The 14104-nt window shown below is 43.2% G+C and overlaps 1 protein-coding gene across 2 annotated transcripts in view; it reads left to right on the top strand.

Annotated features, from left to right (window-relative positions):
- Positions 1-14104, top strand: part of ken (ken and barbie) — a 73314-nt gene that overhangs the window by 46358 nt on the left and 12852 nt on the right. The gene's annotated exons all lie outside the window — the stretch shown is intronic.

Below are 14104 nucleotides of genomic sequence, written 5' to 3'. Positions count from 1 at the left end.
GGAGCATCTTTTTGGAGCATCTCAGATGAATCAATTTATCAGGAAAAGTAAAAAAGTGTCCCGCTTCCTATGTCTCAAGACAAACATTTCTGCTCACAACACTCTTTTTGACCTTCTCGTATTCACCACCAGAGGTTGAATCGATCGTTTAGTTTCTATTAAAAAGGGTTATCACATAAACAGTGCAGCCTACTGAAGAAAAAAGGTACCAACAAACATTAGAATTGACAGGTTTTATGAGTCAAACACATACCTTACATCCTCTTGTTGTTACTTACATGTACCAAATATCATTATATCATCTAATGATTTCATAATTGCGAAAACACTTTTTATAGCAAGTGAGTGCAAGCAACCCTGCTTGGGATCAGGGTTGGCATGCTCATTCTTTACACAAATTGCGCTTTTGTTAATAACTTTTCACACAGCTCATGAAACTAGGTCTTATTTTTAGCAAATGATAGAGTACACACTACAAAAAAGACATGTTAATTTCAGTTCCCTGATGACATGTAAGCGGCCCTTTTGACATAAGAATCAGTTGAAAGAAACGTGAAAATCAATTCAATCAAACGTTCTCTTTGTCGAGTTGCTTATGTTTCGGTTTGAGAACACTTTATTTTACCTACATGAAATGTTTGTTTACGTTCCAAGATTTACGTCCAATATGGATTACCTCTCGTGTAAAAGTAATTATTTCTAAGTGTGTATGATCAGAGAACATTTGAATTCACACCAATGAGTTTTTTGATTGACAGTCCATGCAACTTTAAAATCTTGCTAATTAAACTAAAACAAATCGGAAAGGAGCAGCGATTGGTGATTCCTTGTTTCGCATCACACTTCGCAATTCCACAACTCAAAATATTAAGGTTTTTGTGGATACAAGTAGCTGATACTACTACTTGTTGATTATTCCAGAGAAACAAACAATGTCTGATATTTACAGATGTCAAAACCTCGTAAGCTTTGTGCTCTTGAAATTGCGAATTATGTTAAGAAAAAGGATTCTACAAGGAAACACATTAAACGTGTAATTTTATCTTATCTAATCTAATCTAACACCAACACAGCCAGTTCTTGAAAGCATTTTCTATTTCTATTTGATATGTTTCACATCGAAGATGCGTCACACATATCAAAACGGCCAGGCCTACTGTGCAGCATTTAAGGGGCAAGATGATTCAGAAAACATCGGACCTGTTTAAATCGAAGATTTAAACACGATGCTTCAGAATCCAATGAAACGTGGACATCTCGTACCGTACGTTCCGATTTTGGTAATTATATGATGGTTGGTCATTGGAAGCATCAAAGCAAGAAAGTTAAGTGATGCTCCATTTTCTTCTGACGGTTGGGGCATGAGCACTAACTCTTGTCCTAGCTTTTATCACTAATGGCTATAGCGCCATTACTCGCTTTCTGAAAAGAGAAGAGGGAAAGGAAAAGGAGAAGGACAAAGGGAAAAGGAACTGGGCATCCATTCCCATGCGATGGTGTGATATAATGCAATTCTTCTTTACCTTTATCACTATCGCATTAAAGGCCCTTCGCTCAATTTCAACTTCTGCTCAATTTTCACACTGCCTAGACTATCAAACTATCCTCTTCAGAACGTTCTCTAGCTAATAAAATATCGCACTAAGGCTTCATGTTGATGTAAGTATAGTATTTCCTCCCAACTGTGATCAAATTGGTTTTAAAAGGATTTAAGCAGGGTTACTCGCTTTCTGAAAAGAGAAGAGGGAAAGGAAAAGGAGAAGGTCAAAGGGAAAAGGATTACATTACCCGAGTCTTGTCACTATTATCAAGTCATAAAAAGTAACATGTAAAATTCTCTAGTTTGATTCCCTAGTTTGAAGTTGTCACGACAAGGGTTCGGTGGTAAATCTTATACCAGTAACGCACCACAAAAAGGTGATCTCCCAAAGTTACTGGTTTGAAAAGATAAAAATTTACAAAATGGAACGAACTCCAGACCAAATTGTAGACGAAGCTTGGCGAAGATCAACATGAACTAGTCCGGTTTATGATAGTTGCGCGGAATGTCTTCCTTCGATTTGAGATAAACAAATGTTCGGATGTATGTAGCCGAGTTTTGATGTGCATTGGCAAGCCTTTTCGTGGCCAATAGTCAGGTTCAACGCTGCGACACAACGAATGATGGAACTAATGATGGGACAAATGATGGGACGCCTCGTTGAGGTTCTACTTGGCTTCGGAACAGCTTATCAGCGGTAAATAATAGGGACCTAGAATGAGGAACTAGAAATTGTCTCCTGCGCCTCGTTATGGCCAGATCAGTAACCGATTATAGATTTAAAAAAACTCGACGGAAAAAAACAAACGTCAGGTTCGAACACACGCACAGCCTACTCTCGCACATTAAATGTGTAATTTTATGTTAAACCTGTGGCGAGATCTAACTCTTCTATTGTATTGATTTCATGTGAACTCGAAACATCAAGACCAAGAATTGAAAAGGCCTCAACTCCAATTTGTAAACAAACCTTAGAAGGCAATTTTCTCGCGAACCGAAGTCCGCCAAGGCAAAACAACAGAATGAACAGGTAGGGGAAATTCTTCTCTACCCGATTGTGGTTTAGGTTTCCGAATGTAGGTTTCGGTTCGCGAGAAAATGGCCTTACAAGGTTTGTTTACAAAATGGAGTTGAGGCCATTTCAATTGTTGGTCTTGACATGTTCAAATGTGTCTACTGTGATGCTGGACACTTGATATGATAAGTTAGATTCGGCACAGCTTGGGCACATTCATCGGCATACCTTCGACATACCTTCGGCACACCTTCGTCACAGTCTCGTAGGCATTGGATTGTTGTAAATAAAATGGGAACACTGCTGGACAATTGCCATTGAAGTTGTTCACAACATTACGTGTTGTTTGACTGTATTTTCAGGAACATTCTCTAATTGAGTATACCAGAGGAACTCAGACCAGCAGTTTGCTTGCAGATCCAAATATGAAATGTAGGTTCTAGAGTGGGCACAAGAGAAGAGGCAGATAGGACCCCATTAGTACTCTTAATTCAAATAATTCTGCACCTCACACAAAACAAACTAAAGAAGTCTATTTATCATCCTCTATAGTCGGTCTCTTACAATGCTCCCCACCGGTTCCAACTCTTTCCTGCCGCTGATAGACCAATGCTTTTCACATCACGAAAAGCTAGGATTCTGGTCTGCCTTTGAGGGCATTATAAAGCACTAAAACACAGGACTTTTATTACCCTCTGGAACACAAACCACCAAAATTTCGCACACCCGCCACTTGCCGCTTCATCCTCAATCCGATTTATCCTTGCGATTCCAAACCAAAACATTCAAGGTGTCAGAAATACCGGGTTGCCGGGATGGATATTTTACAAACAATCGCAGCGAAAAACCGATGACCCAAGATTGGTGTGCGGAGTGACCTACCCCTTGGCCACTGCATTTGTTTTTGGATTTTCATGTGATTTGAGGTGTCGCATGATGGATTTTGGTTCAAGTCAGAAAGCGACCACTTTCTCGGGGGTACCCGGAACATGTCCGGATGTGGCCAGTGTGGATACTTCAAATGACTAGTTTTTGAATTCTTAAGTGATTTAAGGTGTCACATGATAGGTTTTATTCGTTTCAGATCGGATTTAATCTCATGGCCCATACAATTCGGAACATTTGCCAGTCATATCTAATAACCAAAATAAACCAATTTTCCAATTACAAAAATATGCATAAGTATTGTATGGGACCATTGTACCTTTAATTTGGTTTCCCGATATTTATACCCTTCGGAGAGTTGAAACACTCTCCAAAGGCGCGACCCTTTGTCAGTCAAAATTGGATTCCTTTGCAACAAAAATAAGGAATGACACCGATAATGACCATGCATCAGAACCCTAGTCTTAACCACTTTAAACTAGGGAACAACGAATAGAAGATTAGGAATCACATAGATGAAGACTAACTAACTTACTTTTTCCTTGTTTCAAGATCACCCTCGGTGGACAAAGCCGAGTCTTGTCAATATCAACAAGGCATAAAAAGTAACAAGGATGTGATGTGTTCCTTGGATTACTGAAAAATCCTGTTCCCCTAGTTTGAAGTAGTCAGGACTAGGAATCGGTGGTAGATCTTACATCCCGTAATTTACCACGAAGAGGTGATCTACCCACATTACGGGGCTAACTTGGGGGGGTGTTTGTTGCCACCAATTCGGTTCAGTACTTCCCGAGAAACACGACTTAATTCCTCAAATACGTGTTTTTCGGATCTTATTCCGTCCATATCTCCGGAACCAGTTCACCGCTTCCAAAACTGGAACCTTTCATTTGGAGGTTGTTACGTCCAATTTGGTTCAGTGGTTGGTTTAGAAATTTCGCTCATTACTCCAATACGACTAGATTACCCTGCGTCTCCATTGATACATATCGGATGTAACATGGTTACATTACTTCTCTTCTTCTTCTTATCCTGGTCCGACATCCCTCAGGATTGCACCTGCATCACAATGTTACGCCAATTCACTCGGTCCGTGGCTGCTTGTCTCCAATTTCCAATTGACGATCCCACACCTCCAAGGTCCTGCTCCATTTGGTCTAACCACCTTGCTCGCTGTGCTCCTCTTCGTCTTGTACCGGCCGGATTCGAAGCAAACACCATTTTTGCGGGATTGTTGTCCGGCATTCTTAAAACGTGTCCCGCCCATCGTACCCATCCAGCTTTCGCAACTTTCTGGATACAGGGTTCGCCAGATAGTTGCGCCAGCTCTTGGTTCATCCTTCGCCTCCATACACCGTTCTCACATACCCCTGTGCTGCTCCACCACGGCCTGAAACGTTCTTCCGACAATGTTCACGTCATCAGCGAAGCAGATGAACTGGCTGGACTTATTGAAGATCGTGCCCCGCATGTTAAAGCCCGCACGTTTCATAACACCTTCTAGCGCAATGTTGAACAGAAGGCAGGAAAGACCATCGCCTTGTCGAAGTCCTTTGCGAGTTTGAAACGAGTCCGATAACGCAACCGATATCTTCACGCAGCACTGTTCACCATCCATCGTAGCCCTGATCAGTCTGGTCAGCTTCCCGGGAAAACTGTTCTCGTCCATAATCTTCCATAGCTCTTCACGGTCAATAGTATCATAGGCAGCCTTGAAATCGATGAATAGGTGGTGCGTAGGGACTTGATATTCACGACACTTTTGGAAGATCTGCCGCAACGTAAAGATTTGGTCCGTTGTCGATCGCCCGTCCAGACTTGATAACTTCCCACAAATCTGCTTGCTAGCGGCGATAAACGGCGAAAGATGGTCTGACACATTTTGGCTCGCGGCACAAAGCCTTTGTGGGATGCGTTGAGTTTCTTGTAGAACTTGCGTTTTTCTTGAGAACGATACAGCTGCTCGATTTCTTCGCACTCCAGTTCTTCCAGGCGGCGCTTCTTATCCCGGAAAAGATGGGTTTGCTGTCTTCGCTTCTGCTTATATCGCTCTACATTATGACGGGTTCCTTGCTTCAGCATCGCCGCCCGCGCTGCGTTCTTCTCGTCCAAAACCGTCTGACACTATTCGTCGAACCAATCGTTCCGTCGATTCCGCTCCACGAACCCAACTTCAGCAGCGCTGATAATGGCTACTTTCACGTTGCTCCAGCAGTCCTCAAGAGGGCCTTCGGTGAGCTCTCCCTCATCAGGCAACGCTGCGTCGAGGCACTGCACGTACTCAGTTGCGACTTCGGGCAGCTTCAGTCGCTTCAGATTGTACCGTGGCGAGCGTCGGTACCGAATGTTGTTGGCAACGGAAAGTTTTTGGCGCATCTTGACCATTAGAAGGTAGTGGTCCGAATCGATATTTGCGCCGCGATAGGTCCTGACGTCGATAATGTCCGCGAAGTGCCTTCCGTCGATCAAAACGTGGTCGATTTGCGATTCTGTCTGCTGCGGTGATCTCCAGGTGTACCGATATGGGAGGCTATGCTGGAAGTAGGTACTACGTATGGCCATGTTTTTAGAGGCGGCGAAATCGATGAGTCTAAGGCCGTTGGCGTTCGTTAGCTGGTGAGCGCTGAACTTTCCTATAACCGGTCTGAATTCCTCCTCCTGGCCGACCTGAGCGTTAAGATCACCGATGACGATTTTGACGTCATGGCTTGGGCAGCTGTCGTATTCCCGTTCCAGCTGCGCGTAAAAAGCGTCTTTATCGTCATCGTCACTTGCTAAGTGAGGGCTGTGTATGTTGATTATGCTGACATTGAAGAAACGGCCTTTGATCCTCAACTTGCACATTCTGCTATCGATTGGCCACCACCCAATCACGCGCTTCTGCATTTCGCCCATCACGATGAAAGCTGTACCCAGCCCAGCTTTAATTTGATATTTTGTTAATTCAAATCGACCCAGTGGTTCAAAAGTTATGATTTAAAAAAATGTCATTTTTGAAAAAAAAAATAGAAACAAATCGATTTTTTTGACCACTCTAACATGGAACTGGTCACTCTAATGAGAAAATAAAAAATACGGGTCTAATATTTTTCGGTAAGGAACAAAACTACCGAAATTGTGAGAATCACTATATCATTTTGCTATGGAATGGCTGTATTGTAAGAGCATAGTTTCAGTCTTCCTTCTTACCATAGGCCATTGCTCGAACCAAGGGGTGAGATAGCTTTGCTCTGAGTTGCTTTTTTGCAGTGAGTAACTCGCGAGTAATTCAATGTACCTCAAAATGTAATCGATGTTCATCGATTTTTCAGCCTGTTAACTCCTTGACTTACTCCGTTTACCACCTTCGCAGTCTTGTGAAACGATGTGAATTCCAGAATTTGTCCAGAAAACGGTTCGAACGATGCTGGGCAAGCTTCCAAAAGAGGCCTTCGTCGCCAGTGCATTCGCGTGGATTTTCATCTGCTTCTCTGTACCGATTGGTTGCTGCTGCTGCTGCTGTTACTGTCTTGCAGGGCTGGAAAGCACCTCAGAGTGTTAGCAAAGCAACTTTGTGCATGCATCTCACAACACTCGACAAAGAGTGTGTGGTTCTCCCATTTACTTCGCACACTCTCTTCCAACTAATCTGTGAGAAAGCGATCCACACAATGAGCGGTACACTCCGTGCGGCGCAGGGTGCGAATATAATACAACGAGCGTTAATGTCTTCTTTAAGGTTCTTTGCAGACTTTGCTTACCACAACTGCTAGCGTAGGAGATGCAGCAGGGCATAACGAAGAATAATTTTGTCTTTTTGCTGGGTTTCCCATTTGCAACCCTACACTGAGTGGCACTCTTTGCGTCGGAGCCGTCGGAGCGATAGCTACACATTGAGCTTTTGTTATTTCTGGGTGTGTGTCTGTCTTCTCTTCTCTGCTGCTTGACACTTGCGCAGGGTGAAAGATAAGCAAACTTTGTGTTTGCTTGATTCTCACTTTGTTTATTTCAGAAAATCAGTACATTGCGCGCATTGAGTGATCAGATGACAGTCCTGCTGTCTTGCAAGTGCTTTTTGGCAACCCGGATTCCTTCCGTTTGGAGTTAACAAACGACCAAAAACTTTTCGCTTCCGTGCGTCTCACGTGTCGGTTGTAAAGAAAATGTGTGTATTTTCGATAGCGATGGCTTGCGAAATTGAACAGTCGTTTGTATCAATGAATGGTGTGCCGCTGTCGGTGAAGCATCAATGGTCAATGAATGGTGTGCCGCTGTCGGTGAAGCATCACTGCAATCCAGCTCCCAGTGTAGACTCAATCGAAATTCCATGACAATCCAGAGCTGTTCCAGTAGACTGGAAATTGGCGAGGTACTTAGGTAGCTGGTTAGGCTCGTTGAGACAGCAGTCAGAATGACTCCACCGCGTGATCCGAATAGTTGCGATGAGTAGATTCTGTCATATAGCCACGTTTCCATCAGTACGATCAAATCAAATTCTGCCTTCGCAACAGCCATTAAAAACAAGTCGATTTTAGTCCTCAGCCCACGCACGTTTTGGTAATAAATCCGGAGACTATTCGAGGAGCGATCCCGGGAGCTGAAACCCGAAGGAAGAAACTTTAGGTACCGAAAGTTCAGAATCGCAATCATACTCGCCTGGAGTTGCAGGCCTGAAGCCCGGTTTTTGTTGTTGTTTTGCTTAACAGCAGCTTTTCGGCTTCACACCTCCAAATGTTGTTGTGATGCGAAAAGTGAGAAAGCAAATGACAGTGATCTTGCTCACTGAGAAATTTGAGTTACTCGAGGTGCCTCAAAAGCAACTCTGAAATTGCTCATAATTAGCAGCTTTCTTGCCCCTTGGCAAGAACTTTGCTTCGTACAAGGCCCGTCATCTTTTGCACCTGTTCACACTTGAGAAATATTTAATCTTCCCTTGAAATTCTTCAGGCCGATTGCAGTTCCACCCTTTTTCTTCAGTATGTGCTTCACAATTGGCCTTGGTTCCGGAGTATTGGCCGGATTCATCTCCTTGGGAACGTCATTTTCGCTGTACCACTGTCGGGTGGAACTTGAGTAGTGGCAGCTTACCAAGTCCGGCCAGAATAGACAATCCACCTCATGCTGCTCCAGAATAGGCAGTAGTCTCTTCCGTAGGTCGGTAAATTTGCTGGTTCATGGTCACAGAAGTAACGAAAGTTTCGTTTTTCAGCCCAAAACTGCAGAACTGCAGGAACTTTTTTGGGAATTCAGACTTCTTTTTGGTTTTACGTTCTCCCGGTCAACCGAGGTATAAATTTTTTGCCCAGGAATTTGATCGAAAACTGCCAGGAGCGGATAGACCGGGATTTTTGTTTCGAGCGTGCAGGATCGAATCGCGACGTGCTTGCTCCGGTGAAGCCATGATGTAAACAAATGAACTTATTCTGAAAAACAATGCCTACTGCGATTCTATGCACTCTTAGGCTGTGTTCCATTTGGTGAATTTTTACTTAAATTTGACAGATGGAAAATTTTCAAATAAACCTGCTATTCCAGCAGACTTATTTCTGACAGACAAGGAATCAATTTTGACAGACGCTTTCTCGAAAATCGGCCGATCAACAACAGAGGGATTTTCGAACATCTTAATTTATTTTCGAAGTGTCAAATCTAAGTGAAAATTTTCCAAATGGAACACAGCCTTATTCAGTGATTTTTTGGAAAAAAAATACTCAAAAAATGATCCTTTACATTGGAAACGAAGCTAGTTCAGAGAGAGAGTAAATTTTACTAATTTGTGAGCAGGCATGGAAAATCATTTGCATTTATTTCGTGCATTCTTTACATTCATTTGTCCCTAACTTTTTTCATCAACAGAATTCCGCAAAATGATATGTGGAGTTATTATAGGCTTTGTTATTAGCTACAACTTTTGTTAACAACTCAAATCCGTATCTCTTATGCATGACGAACCAGAGCGAACAGAAGTCTCTACTGTTTTTCAGTGAATGTATTTTACATTCACTGAAAAACAGTATCAAGTTCTGCCCGCTCTAGTTCGTGATGCATAAGAGATACAGATTTAAGTTACTGGCAAAAGTTGTAGCTAATAACAAAACCTACAAAAGCTCTGAACATCATTTTGCGGACTGCGGTTGATGAAAAATTTTAGAGGCGAATGAATGTAAATGAATGCATGAAATGAATGTAAATGATTTTCCATGCCTGTTTGTGAGTAACTTTTACTCATTCATATGGGAAAAATTCAGAAAGTGTAGATCACTCAGTGTATGAGTAAACTACGCTTTTAGAGATATCGCCATAGGAATGAGTTAAAGTGACTCATTGTCTAAATAAGATTAGTTTTCAGTGTAACTTGCCATCTCGGCTAGAAAATAAAGTGATTCAGATGCATAAGGCCTATTGGACGGATGGTTAAGGTCAGTGTACAATTTGCATAAAATTCCATTTTTAACTTGGCAGCACGACCAGAAAGCAGGTTTCTGTCTTCTTCTTCTTCTTCGCATTTCAAGCTTAATGCATATCGCATATTAGCTTATTGCGTGCTCTCAACTTAGTGTTCTAGATGCACTTCCACAGTTATTAATTGAGAGCTTTCGATGCCTGTACCATTTTTGCATTGGTATAATTGTGTGGCAAGTCCAATCATACTTCTATGCCCAGGGAAGTCGAGAAATTTTCCAACCCGAAAAATTCCTAGACCGGACCGGGAATCGAACCCAGCCACCTCCAGCATGGTCTTGCTTTGTAGCTGCGCCTTTACCGACTGAGCTAAGAGAGGCCCCAGCAGGTTTCTGTATTCTGTTCAGTTATTCGGATGGACCTATCAGTTCAGAAATGACTCACCATGCAGCGCTAGAGGCATTTTAATTGAAAAGGCTCGCTTAAGCAGTCTACATTCACTGAATACGAATCTTATTCAGAGATTGAGTAACTTTTACTCATTCGTATGGATACATTTCTAAAACCGTAGGTTACTCATGCGCTGAGTGACCTATGCTTTTGGAAATGTCTCCATACGAATGAGTAAAAGTTACTCAATCTCTGAAGCTGAAATCAGAATTTTCATTTAGTGGCGCCAGTGGTGTAGTGGTAAGCATGATTACCTCTCACCCCAGCAGGCCTGGGTTCAATCCCAGCCGGCGCCGCTGGGATGTTCTGAGGCATAACATCTCTCCCCGGTTCATGAGTTGATGGGTCGATAGGTAGGGTCCAGGTGGGGGAGCTGCCTTCCTGGCATCGGTAGCATTGGTGCTCAGCACGGAAAACAAGATCGACGGAAAACAAACCAAAGGGGAGAATTTTCATTTCTTATGCTTATGTGCCATTTGACTTCTGATTGCTTGCTTTAACTTCGCTGCTCTGCTACATAGAAGGTTGCTGTCTTTGGAAAAGTCGTTCAGATGAATACAACAAATTGCGAATTTTATTGGTACGTTCTCGTTTTGTCAATTCTCAATATGGTGACCATTTTTGATGACTTCGTCAGATAAATGATGATCTTCAATCCTTCTTCTTTCGCTATTTATTATTACGTTAGGTGGATTAATCTTTGTTTTTCGATGGATTTTTACATCACTTCAGTGCACTGCTAAGTGCTGACATTTAATTTTAAATAAAAGAGAAAGAGCCAATTCATCCCGTGACAGTGAATCGCATTGAGCACTGAGTAAATGTAATATAACATGTTTTGTCGACTTGCAGCACGAGCCCAGGCATCTTAAATTCAACAGCAAAATGACCATTATTTTTTTCGTAAACAGGTTTCTCGCTTGAGTCATTTAAATTCTTTCCTCAAACCTCTGAACCTGTAATCCGCAGGAAAAATACAAACAAAGCATTTAAAAACCAACTTACGAAAGAAAAAAATAACATCTCCAAAATTGCGCTACGCAGTCGACCACGAAGAATACGGTTTCCCTTTCCCAAGGCATACAACGGAGCACTATTATTATTATTATTATTATTATTATCATTCATTGCTCGTTACCTACACTAAATCACACATCCAATCTGAAAGCATCCGAGGATAATACCGGAGGAGAGACAGAAAGAGACAGCCTCAACGTTGACCTTGGACTTGACTCGACTTCCCACTTCTTTTTGTTCTTCGCTTTTCGTGCACACAACAACTGTTACTACGTATGTGTCATAAGTTGTGAGTGAATGATACAATCACTTCGTCTCACTGGAATCGCCCCTCCCCCGCTTCCCCTTACCACCCACTTCACCATCAATCTGCTCGATCGTGGCAGGCGGCAGGTTGCTACACTTGAGAAATATCTACCTGATCCTCTACAGCGACTAGCGAGCCAAGCGAGCGCGGCGAGTGGTGGGAAGTTGTGCAATCTGATGAACGTTTAAATCTACCAGCACAACCACTAATTTACCGTCGTCCACTAAGCGAAATGACACGACAAGACGGACGACGACGACGACGGTGGTGATGGTGGTGTGAACAACAACAGTGACTTTCGCTGCTCGCTTGGGGCCAAGCAGCAGTTTACCTTCGAACGGCAACCAGCAGGCCGCAGTCGGAGCAACGTTGACGGTGGAGACGCATGGTCGCTCGCTCGCTCGATCGCATTTGCTAATGAGGAAATAAATCTAAACCTAGTGGGTATGTTTGTATATAGTGCGTCGGACGACTGTGTTTGTCACAAGCCACAGGTTGGTCAAGAGCCCGCAACAACGAAAAAGGCCCCCAGGGACGGAGCGACTTTCGAATTTTAATCGAATTCTTTCCTCCGCGATTATGATGGCGCAGTCAGTCAGTCAGCCAGCGGTCAGCGGTGCGTGTTGGCCTTCCAAGGACGACATTGAGCCACAACCAGCAACTTGGAACGCTTGAATCGTTTGAAGCAATACACCTAACCTAGTCCCCGGAGTCCGAAGCGCGGGAAAAAAAATCACACTTTGAAATTAATGACTTTGGAATAGAGGCGAAAACGCGGACGGTGGACGGAATCGTTAATTAGATTTCACCGCGGTACGGAGGCACTTGTCGCGGGGGATGATTTTCGACTAACCTTGGCCGGTGTCACCACCAAATGGATGGTTGGTTGGTTCGGACGGGCGCACCTGTCGGAATGTCAATGAGATTGGCCTTTTCCCTCCCCCACTCGGCGGCGTCGCAGTCGGTCTGTTTTGGGTAGGTGCCACCTTCTGAGCATGTGCCATGAATTCGCATGTGATAAGGGGGTTTGCCCACATCGTGTCTGAGTGCGAGAGAAAGAGAGTGAAAGAGGGTGACACATTGTAGTGCCATGATAGAGAGGATGTGTGTAGGTAAATGAGCTTTCGCCCGGTTCGTGTCCGTCCGGTCGTGTGGGTGGGGGGGGGGGAGAAGCATGATAGAGGACGATCGTGTCGACATTGCTCCGATTACCACCCACTTTTGGCGGGGACGACCAGACGCGTGTGAATCAAGAACGATTTCAATGGATCCATAGGTGAGAAACTGGCACTGTGACTTTTCCGAGAAATTTCAAGAGGGGTTTAATGGTACTTACATGCTTAAATATTGAGGGCTAGTATAGAAAAGATGTGCCAATCATGGATATACATTCCTATTATGGCGTGTTCCAATTATGGCCTATGGAATTCCATCATAATAGCCATTACTGGGATGTCTACTCTATTGGGTAATGGATTTGCAGGCCGTACATCACTGTCAATAAACTACGTGGACCTGGACAGTTTAGCGAGAGGAGGGTCGTTGGCCAGTGTCCACGTCCCATATTTGTTTAGGAGATCGTCCACACAGGGGGCTGCCAATGCTTTTCTTCCAGCATATAGAACTCCTGCAATTTCAGCACATATTGCACCAAAAGTGTAGCTGGATCGCAGTAGGCCGCGCTTGAAAGCTGACGTGTTTTTCTTTTGCTACGTAGTGAATTAAACATTTTTTGCTTTAAAGTTGTTAATTTGTATGCTGAAATTTCGTTTCAAGTGTGGGTGAATTAGCCAGGGAACGTGCTGATAATGTGTCCGTCGCCAGTTTTGGTGGTAATTCGGTGGCCGACGTTAACGTGAACCAGCAAGTTTTCCGCTTGCAAAAGCTGCTGATCTCTCGCAAGTGTCGGAGATTGCGAATAATCTGAATGATGACTGAAGACTGCACTCGTAGCTGGAGACCGCGAACGGTTCCTGGGGAAAGCATTAGACGCGAACCTCCTCCGAGATGACCATGGAAATGCATGAAAATTTGTGTTTTTTTGAAGATGCTAATTTCAAATAACAGACTGTAGTGGTAATTTTTATACGATAGATGGAGTAGATGAAAGCATAGAGTTGATAGTTCCGTTAGAGTACGGCAGTGTGAAGATTGTATATAGATATTAGACAAGCGAGCTAGGACAACTTTTAAGGAAGGTACAAATCGGTTTTTTCATCTCTCTTTACCAAACTCCCCCTTTGGAGAGGGATGGTGAGGGGTGTCGATGACTTCACGTAGAAGTAATACTAAAAACATATAGTCAAAGTATGTGTTTTTTTGATTGAAGGAAGTATTACGACAAATGTGAATCACGAAATGAGATGCAAAGCGTAGAGAAAAGCAAATCTACGGAACCCTTGGATTGGAGGATCAAATTAACATGGTGAGACCAGTCCAAATACTTTTTACAATTTAAAAAAACATAAACTAATTACGTGTCAGGATTCAAAAGAACACTTTGAAACTA

This window comes from Ochlerotatus camptorhynchus, unplaced genomic scaffold (genome assembly GCF_037179485.1).
Source record: "Ochlerotatus camptorhynchus isolate MF236.1 unplaced genomic scaffold, CSIRO-AGI_Acam_v1.1 ptg000150l, whole genome shotgun sequence".
In the NCBI taxonomy this organism is placed as follows: domain Eukaryota; kingdom Metazoa; phylum Arthropoda; class Insecta; order Diptera; family Culicidae; genus Ochlerotatus; species Ochlerotatus camptorhynchus.
The sequence above is the reverse complement of the archived record's forward strand: the minus strand, read 5'-3'. Positions and strand labels throughout refer to the sequence as shown.